Source organism: Morone saxatilis, unplaced genomic scaffold, assembly GCF_004916995.1.
Source record: "Morone saxatilis isolate NCDOM2014 unplaced genomic scaffold, NCSU_SB_2.0 Contig14, whole genome shotgun sequence".
Classification (NCBI taxonomy): Eukaryota; Metazoa; Chordata; class Actinopteri; family Moronidae; genus Morone; species Morone saxatilis.
In genome coordinates, this window is record NW_023339696.1 from 21732579 (window position 1) to 21741681 (window position 9103).

A 9103-nucleotide genomic window follows, 5' to 3' on the forward strand; every position below is an offset into this window, starting at 1 on the left:
ATCTGACCAGTCACAGATCAGAAATGAAAATGTATCAGCAAGCAACAAATCAGAGCATAAGTACATTATGTTTTAATCTATTTCCCCGGTATTGAATACTGTTTACCTACCTATATACATTTGTAAGTACATTTGCACTTTGGAGTTTAATCCAAAGATGTACAATGAAATAGTATAGTAGCCTATAGATAGAATATAATAGAGTCCAATACAGGAGCAATGCAGTACATCCTGCCTTGGTGAAGTTTATGTTATTTGGTGTGTCTTTTTTAGAAGTAGTTTTATTTATATAGGAAAATAAAAATCATAATCACATAAAATTACACCTACATAAAGATAGATGCACATACTCGTTTCTTTTTGTTTTCTCCTACAAATGTAATGTTGCTGCTTTTCACTTCTTCTGTTGATTTCTATGGATTACTGAATTGCAATTCAGATTATAAATCACTACCCAAGGTATAATGCCCTACGAGGTCTATTATCAGGAATTATACAAAGTTATCAATAAGTTCTCAGGGGCAGTTGGTCAGGAAGGGGTTGTTTTTTACAGTCTCCAAAAAAACTCCAGCATAATTAACTTGAAAGAGTACTCCTATAACATTGTCTGACTCACGATGGACAAGAGCAGGATCAAATTTAGCCAGTTAAGGTAGTTCAGGCATCTGATCAGAATCCTTCTTTTGGAGGTTTGTCGGGCATGAACAACTGTTAGGATACCCTAGGGACCCTGAACACACTGGAGAGATTATATATATCTTACCTGGCTTGGAAATGCCTCAAGATCCCCAAGGAGGAATTTGTCGCTGGGGAGAGGGACATCTAGACTGTCTTGCTTAGCCTGCGGCCACTACATCTCAGCTTCTGGTAAATGGTGGAAAATGAATAGATGGATGAATTATTCCAAATATCCTTCTTTCCTGTAAAAACCTGGCATCAAATTAACCACAATGCATGACCACCAATGGTTCAGTCACAGATTAGGGTGAGTTATGCTAGTAGTGGCTAATGTAGCCAGGAGCCTCCAAACTTCAGCAGAGATGAGGAGTGGGCCACAGAGGTCTGGTAAGCAAAAGAACACAGGGTTGGAAAGTACTATCATTATCTTGTATGACTTATGCTAAGCATGGAGGTGGCTTTGAACTGCTCAATGGTGTTCATTCTCCCTCTCCCAGGCCTCTCTGCAAACCTCCACTGGTCTGTAACCCCACCCTTACACAAGTTGACTCATAAGCTTGGGAGCTTTATAAAAAGGCATCACTGGATCAAGCCACCTACCAGTCTAAGCTCCCTGAATGGGTCATTCAAGGAGTGGAGTCAACATTCTTTTTGTAACAGGTGAGCTGGACAGTGTGCTTCTGTCTTAGCAGTTGTGTAGTGAACTGGAAGGGATTCCCAATAAAGACAGCTTGCTTCCTTGCTCATCTACTGAGGCATTCCGATCTGTGCAGGTGATGATTTTCTTCCTCAAGATGTTTTCAAATATGGGTAAAAGTGGTTTGTTGTCCTTCCTTGCTTCCTTAGTGTAAGGGTTCTAAGCTCTTGCTACAGCTCATAGCCACATAGTGCGAACAGGGCTTCACATAACAGCTCTGCTTTAGCTGATGGATCTTGGATCCCCTAGGGTTTATAATTGTAGGGTTTTGGCTGCTTTCTTCTTGTTGTATGTCTTGAGTCACCTGTCCACTTACCACCATGACGATCTTTAATGCCTCCTCCTCATACTGCAGCCATGCCTCATGCTTGTCGTCTGGATGTAACTTAACAATGCTCTACTACTCCACTTGGGGCAGAATTCTCTGGCACTCTGGCTGTGTGGATCCTTTGTTGTCTTGGATGATTCGTTATTGTCCTGCTCCAAGCATCAGGTCCGTCCTTCGTTCCTAAGGAGTTCTTGCAGACCTTGCCCTTGATACATTGTGTTTAACAAGGAATTTCTTGTTTATTCTGCCGTCCCTTTTAGGCACTAGTGAGGGTATCTGTCTGAAAGTCTGAGGGCTGATAACCCTTTCGGCACCAGATTCCATCTTTCCAAGCTGCCAACTGTCTATCAAGTCATCACATACCTGTTCGTAGTTGTCACCAAGTTTGTTCCTGGGAGTCAATAGCTATGCTAGACTTCAACATCACCAGGAGATACCTCTCAGGAAACTCTCCATAATATATATTTGAAGTGGATCCAAATGTCAGCTAGTTCTTCTCAGCCAAGCCTTTATTTTACCATCATGTATTTTTCCCATCACAACCTCACGTGGCCTAGCTGTAACAGCTGTGCAGTGCAGCCAGCTCCAGGCGTAGCATTGTCAGTTGTGCGCTGCTGGTAGGCCACCCTGTCCCACACACACAGGATTATTGATATCATCTGGCCTGGGAACACCTCAAGATCTCCCAGCAGGAGCAGGAAGACGTTTCTGGCGAGAGAGACATCTGGAGAACCCTGTTTAACCTTCTGTCACCACAACCTGCCTCCAGATTTGCGAATAATAATGGATGGATGAATACATGCTAATTAACACACAGGGAACCAGTATGGCAGAAGAAAAATAAGGAGATCAAGACCCTGCAGAAGCCCATCAAATATACTGTTTTAAAGTCAGCTACAGGTAGTTACTGATCAGCCCAGTGGCCATCCATGGCATCCAACACGCATGTGTGGAGAACATCAAAGAACATGTGGAAAGAAATAAAAGTTACTATGACAGTCCAAGCCGCATTGGTTGTTGGGGGAACATCAAAGAACATGTGGAAAGAAATAAAAGTTACTATGACACATTGTGCAATCACAAACAGCTATGCTGAAGCACTTGCACAGCATGTCCTCTGAGAAAGAAGCAATAAGCATCAGGCACTTATCTGCAACAGGTCTATAAAAAAAGAACGTATAGACAAGTCTCCATAATACATCAGATTTGATAAGCTTCTCAGTCTCTCCATGACAGTTTTTTTAGTTACCTTCGACTTTGGGTGTAGCAAAAAGTGAACCCTAAAAGAGGCAGGATTATGGTTTCTGTTATATATATTATAATTTACATGATACAAATGAATGAAAAAAGTTTTTATTCAGATGACTTGACTAGTCAACATCAAGCTTGTTGAGGATTTCTTTATAATATTTGAAAGTGTATAAAGGAACTCTAATTGTCAGGGAACAGAGTTTTGGATATGTTAAAAACCTAAAAAAATTTTATTATGTATTATATAATTATCTTTTTTTTTTTTGGTAAGTGACCATGGTAAAGCTCATAATGCCCTTTTGGGGAGTCAGTCATCAGGGAATTAGCCATGGTTGCTGTCTACAGTGTCCATTAATTCTTGAGTAATGGCCCTTGAAGGGTATTGTGCCGATACGTGTTCACCAGTTGTCCATCAGCAAGAAGGGGACTGGCTTGTTTCGACACAGGGATGATATTAAGCTGCATGAAGGGACAGTATCAGATAGGGATGTTTATGAAGTAATCAGTGCAATGTTACTCTAGTGGAATCTCGATTAAGAACATAGACTGGGCCTATAATAGGTGAGGGTATGTCCATCCTTTTAAGCAGCTGTTGTATCTCCCAATTATTGTTTACCTAATGAATTAGGCGCCAGAAATAGTCTTTGCTCGACTAAGAGGATAAGGGCAGCCTTTCTCAGTCACCACAGGCTGAGTTACATGCAGCCAAACAGTATTATAAATTACCAAATCCACTGTAAAAGCAATCTACAAATAAATAAATAAATATAAACTAATACTATTGGTCAATACCATAAAGTGTCGTTTGTTGACACTTTAGCTATAGACCCTGATTTATGTGATTTTGAGAGACAGACTTAGAGACTTATAGGACATGTAATCCCTACTTACATTTGGCTTGTACATAAATTAACGTGGGCAATATAGGGCCTTACGGTAATTCATCAGCAGTCTCTTGGCAGGTTTGATGGTCAATAAAGCGCATTAAAATAAACATAAGCACAACTATATAGTATACAATGACATCACCACACCCCAGATTTGCTGCTTGAGCTTCATTCTTGGTTTCTGATCTGGTGACTGGTTTGGCTGTCTGTTGCTTCTTCTGTCCTTAAACTCTCTAGGTAACACGATGACATTGTTTTGAGGGGGAGGGAATACACAAGACTTTATCCAGTCATGATCTATAAGCGGCTATCCTTTGCATGGGTTGCGAGAAGTCCTGAGCCATCGCAGCGAATAGACCAACTATTCAGCAACAAGTCATCTCAGATTAACGTTTACAGGCAAAGATGGCCTGCCACACATCTTCAGCCTGGTAAGTATATGTTCATATACAGCACTCTTAGTCGGTAGTGTTTGATCAACTTATTTTATTTTTTTATTATTGTTTTCATGTATCTTTAAGATCAATTATGCTCAAAGAAAAAATATATTTAGAGCTTCACTATTTGGTTAATTTTACAGTCGCCTACAGTTCTAATTGGGCTCTTTAACAAATTAAAAATTATATATGTATTTAATATATATATGTTTTAGGCTATGGGAGCCAGAGAGGCATTCAAGGAGAATCTGTCTAAATTTTTTCTCCTGTGTTTATGACTAAAGAATGGTGAGAATTAGTTTTTGCAGATAGATCTGTTTACATGAATCATTTATACATAAATTAGTTTTTTTTTAATAAACTATTCTTGGTTCTATATGTAGATTGAAGTTGTGTTTCTTACAGTTATACAAAAGTGTCCAACAAAGGTTCACAACTTAGAGAAATATGTCATTTTAGTTGCAGGGTAACGCTGCGTTTCCCTTCTGTGTATGACTATAACTGCCTATTACTTTTAGGGCATCAAACAGGATAGTCGGGATCGTCAAAACGGAGTAAGGAAGTCAATGAACATATTGACCATTATTGAATATACAGCACTTGGTCCGTGAACACATATTACCCGATCAAGCTCGTAAAAGGGAAGGGCAGCAACATAAAAGTGTTAATGGTAAAATAAAAGTCATCTTTTAAAGGAATCGATAGTCTTCACAAACTTGGAAAGTTTGGGCAAAACCCCAAGGAAAGGGTTTATGGTGCCTTTTGACTTACGAAAAGATAATTAACCAAGGACTCAAAGAGCTTAAAATATCTGACTAGTGATAATGAAATTTAAGCCTCATTGACTAATAATACTTACCACAATCAAGTGTTTCTAGAAAAGTTACCTACGTTGAGTCGAATAATCTTTCGTTAACTCTAAGGCTATACAGAGTCAATATTGCTAATTGGGTACCTTCAATTTCTTTATCACAGGGTAACTAACAAATAATTCTGCTCATCAGACAGATTAAAGCAGCAAGAGTGGTTGTTAAATATAAAAAAAAACATTCCCATTGATGCAAGCACTAGTTTAGGAATCATCAAACATCTTTAAATTATGCTTGTTGATGTGAAAGAGAGTGGTCAAAGAAGAGTCTTATTTTTTGATTGTCCTTTTCTCGACATGCAAAAACTGGAAATTAATTACTACAACTGGTTGGTGGTATTTGATTTTTAAACTAGCCGTAGGGTGACTGTGTATTATGTGCTTGCTGATGCAGACATTTTATCAATCTGTTTAAAACTTTCAGCAGGTCAGGATGAGATTGGAAGGTGAGGTTGTGGCTCCTTGGGAAAGACGGGAGTTGTGAAGAGTGCGTCGGAAACACCATCCCTTGGGAGGTTGAAGCTTTTAGGACTAAACTGTCTTCTCATCTGAGACAGGGAAGTGCGACACGGAAGACGAGACAGTTTGATGGACATCTGGCTATTTGCTGATACTCCAGGTCTGTTCTCACACTAACAAAAGTCAGACGAGTCAGTGATGAAGAGATCCTATAATGCATCACGCTGATTCATGCCCGGCCTCATGGTGTTCTTTGTTGGTGCTGAGGCACAGGTGCCTCTCTCAAGACAGATAAGAGATGCTGGAAGCCTTTCGAAGGTCTTTCCAAGACGCAAATGCCATACTATTGTTCTTGTTACGCACCCATGGTATCAATGTGAGGTTGAAGATCAATGCAGAAGCTTTTTATCAAAAGCCAAACATATCTGAATCATGTTCATTAATGAGTCTCCTGTGAGGCTTACCACATATTCACAACAAAGTCAAGGATGAGACTTCAGTAACGGCTGCGCTGCAGAAGATCAACAGGCTGCTCAGGAAAATGTAAAAAAGCTACTACAGCAATGAAGTGTTCCACAAAAACTGTGATTGTCTTAGAAGTTAACTTGAAGTGCCCAGGAGTAAAACTGGCACTGATCCCAAAAAGGCAGCAACAGAATATTTGGAGCCTTGATCTTCTAAGGGTTATCGTCTAGTGAGGGAACAAGCTCCAGGTCTGTTTGGGAGTGCGACAAGTTTCCTTGAACTGATTATATGAACAGGTGTGCGTATGATTATGCATGCATCTTTGAAGCTTTTGTGTAGTACGGATCCTTCATCAAACAAATAACCATATGGAGACAAGAATATAATCATAATGTTAAAATGTTGTAGCTAAGTTTACCATGGTGTTTTGTGGTCAGTTGATACTGGGCAACATGATTCAAACCCTCTTGGTTTGCTTTTATTTAATAAAAAAAGTAAACTATATGTTTGATAGGTGCAACATAAAATGTATTAAGATAATTTTCCCTAGAGTTCATTAAAGAGTAACTAACAGTGATATAAAAAGTTGTGTGATCTGTACAGTTGATAGATAAAGTTGTGTTTGTACCTTGATTAAATGTGCATGACATGTATAAGTTCGTGTTTGTTTGTCAGTGATATAAACTATGTTGTGTAGATAGTTGTTTGTGTACAGTTGATAATAAATTGTGTTTTTGTTACAGTGATAATAAAGTGTGTGTTTGTACAGTGATTATAAAGTTGTGTTTGGTACAGTGAATCATAAAGTTGTGTTTTGAACAGTGTTAATAACGTTTGTTTGTACGTGATAATAAAGTGTGTGTTGTACAGTAATTAATAAAGTTTCATGGCTGCCCACTGTAGTGGAAGTTTGACCGAATAAGAGGAAACCAAACAAGAGATAATCTTTGTCTTTGTGTATTTATGTCAAACTTCTGCGCAGAAGGGCATCAACACCTACAAGTGACGGTCAGCGTCAGGCGGAGCAGTCGATTGAACGAGCTGCCTTCATTACCAAGATTCTATATATTAGGGGAGGTATTCTTGAGTGAGAACATCTTCCCGTCCCAAATCAACTAAGGCCCACTCCTATCTTAGACGACCTTGGGCAAATGTTTTATGTTCCGGCCAAGTTGTAAATTTGTCTCACACTACATCGAAGTGGTTATTGTTTTTTTGTTAGTTCATGTACAGTTTATCAGACATGTGTAGGCTGAGCAATATTTCACCCCGTCATGTATCACATAAAGCATAAACAGTCATTGTAACAAAAACAGCAAGTTCATTTGCAGTGCAGCGGAAACGGCCTTCTACAGAGCAGTGTAATACAAAGAGACTTTATTAAATGATCATTTTTCCTCTACACTGCACTCCTATTGGCTAACAGGAGTAGCAGTTGGACCTTCTCAATCAGACTGTGGCCACCATTTTGGACTTCACTCTGAAGGACGTTGCTGACCTCAGGTGGAATCCATTCATGGTGAGTATTAATGTTTGTAGTAGTTTAGAACAGACCTACATGACAAATGAGGTGGAGCAGGGTGGATTTTATTTTGTTTTTAGTAAAGTCAGAGTTGGCGGGTTAGCTGGCTAACGAGCTAGCTGTGCTGGGGTCATCCCTATGTTCCCTGGGTCCTATGTTCTCCACTAAGGTTAAGGTTAAGGTTAGGGTTAGGGTTCCCGGTCCTACAAAGGACAGTAGACCCGGGGAACATAGGACCCGGGGAACATGTGTCTAGTTCCCACCAAAAAACCCGCTGGTGAGAGCAGGCGCCACAGGAGTGGGAGTTCAGTCGGGTTGGTAAAGATGTCGACCCGGTCTATAACCACAGTCTAAGCACACTGTTAATTTTCCCTATACATTTGGAGATTTCTCAGACCCTCTTTTTCATTTTATTTCTGTACAAAAGCAGCTTTTCTCGTGTGCAGCAGCATCAGACAGCGACCGCCGGTTAACACTATCTGTGGCCAATCAACCGATTATTAACTCCTCTGTGTGTGTGAGAGAGAATAAGGTGAGAATCTGCTTTTGTTTCTTCAGCTGTAAAACAAGTTTATTTTCTGTTAACAGACAAACGTTTGTGTGTTTGTTAAAATGATTGCTGCATCACACTAGCTTAATGCTAGAGCTAACATCAAGTGTAACCCCAGTGTGTGGAGAAGCTAAGAGGCGACTAACAACATGTCTGCCAACTTATTAAGAGCATCGGGGAGTAAAGTGAGAAACACACACGGACATATGATACCGTTAATGACCGTTAAAATGTTACCATGGTAACGGGACACTGATTGATCACTGATCGATATCAGCAGATTTTCGGCGCTCTGTGTAAAGACTGATCAGCTGGGGCATGTATTTTATTCCACAGTAAAGTTACTCAGTGTTTGACACACACAGATTCACTTTCATATTCACTCGTTCTGCAGAGGAAAGAGAGGAAAAAGCATTAAAACATCAAAATATAGTGGAAGATTAAGTAGAATTAAAATGGTGAAGTAATAATCATTAGCATTTATTCAGAGACTGGATTGTGACCCAAATGTGAGTCAAAGGAGATTTTATTTGGTTGAAATTTTGTTTTTTAAACAAACTTAAACACTAAGATGAAATAAGGATTATGTATTCTTATTAACCAAGATGATTATCTGACATTTATGATTTTATGATGTAGAGAGTAAAATGTTTTTGCCAGGCTTTCATGAATTGTCCTCCATTATGTGTAGCATCAGTGTTGCTGTAAAATGATTGTTTTCTAAATGTTACCGTCTCCTCTGTTTTCATTCACTAACGCCAACACCTAGAAACCAAGGAAGGCTGAAGTTAACTGCCCTGTTCCAGCAGAGTGGGGTAAGTAAGTAATGTGGTTGTGGTTGTTATTAGTGTCCATGATAATTAAAAGCTTTACAACTGCAATTTGAATTTGTCACCAATCCTGTATCTATATATGCTTAATATAATAAGTAAATATTTAATATTTTCCAGTTAAAGTCACT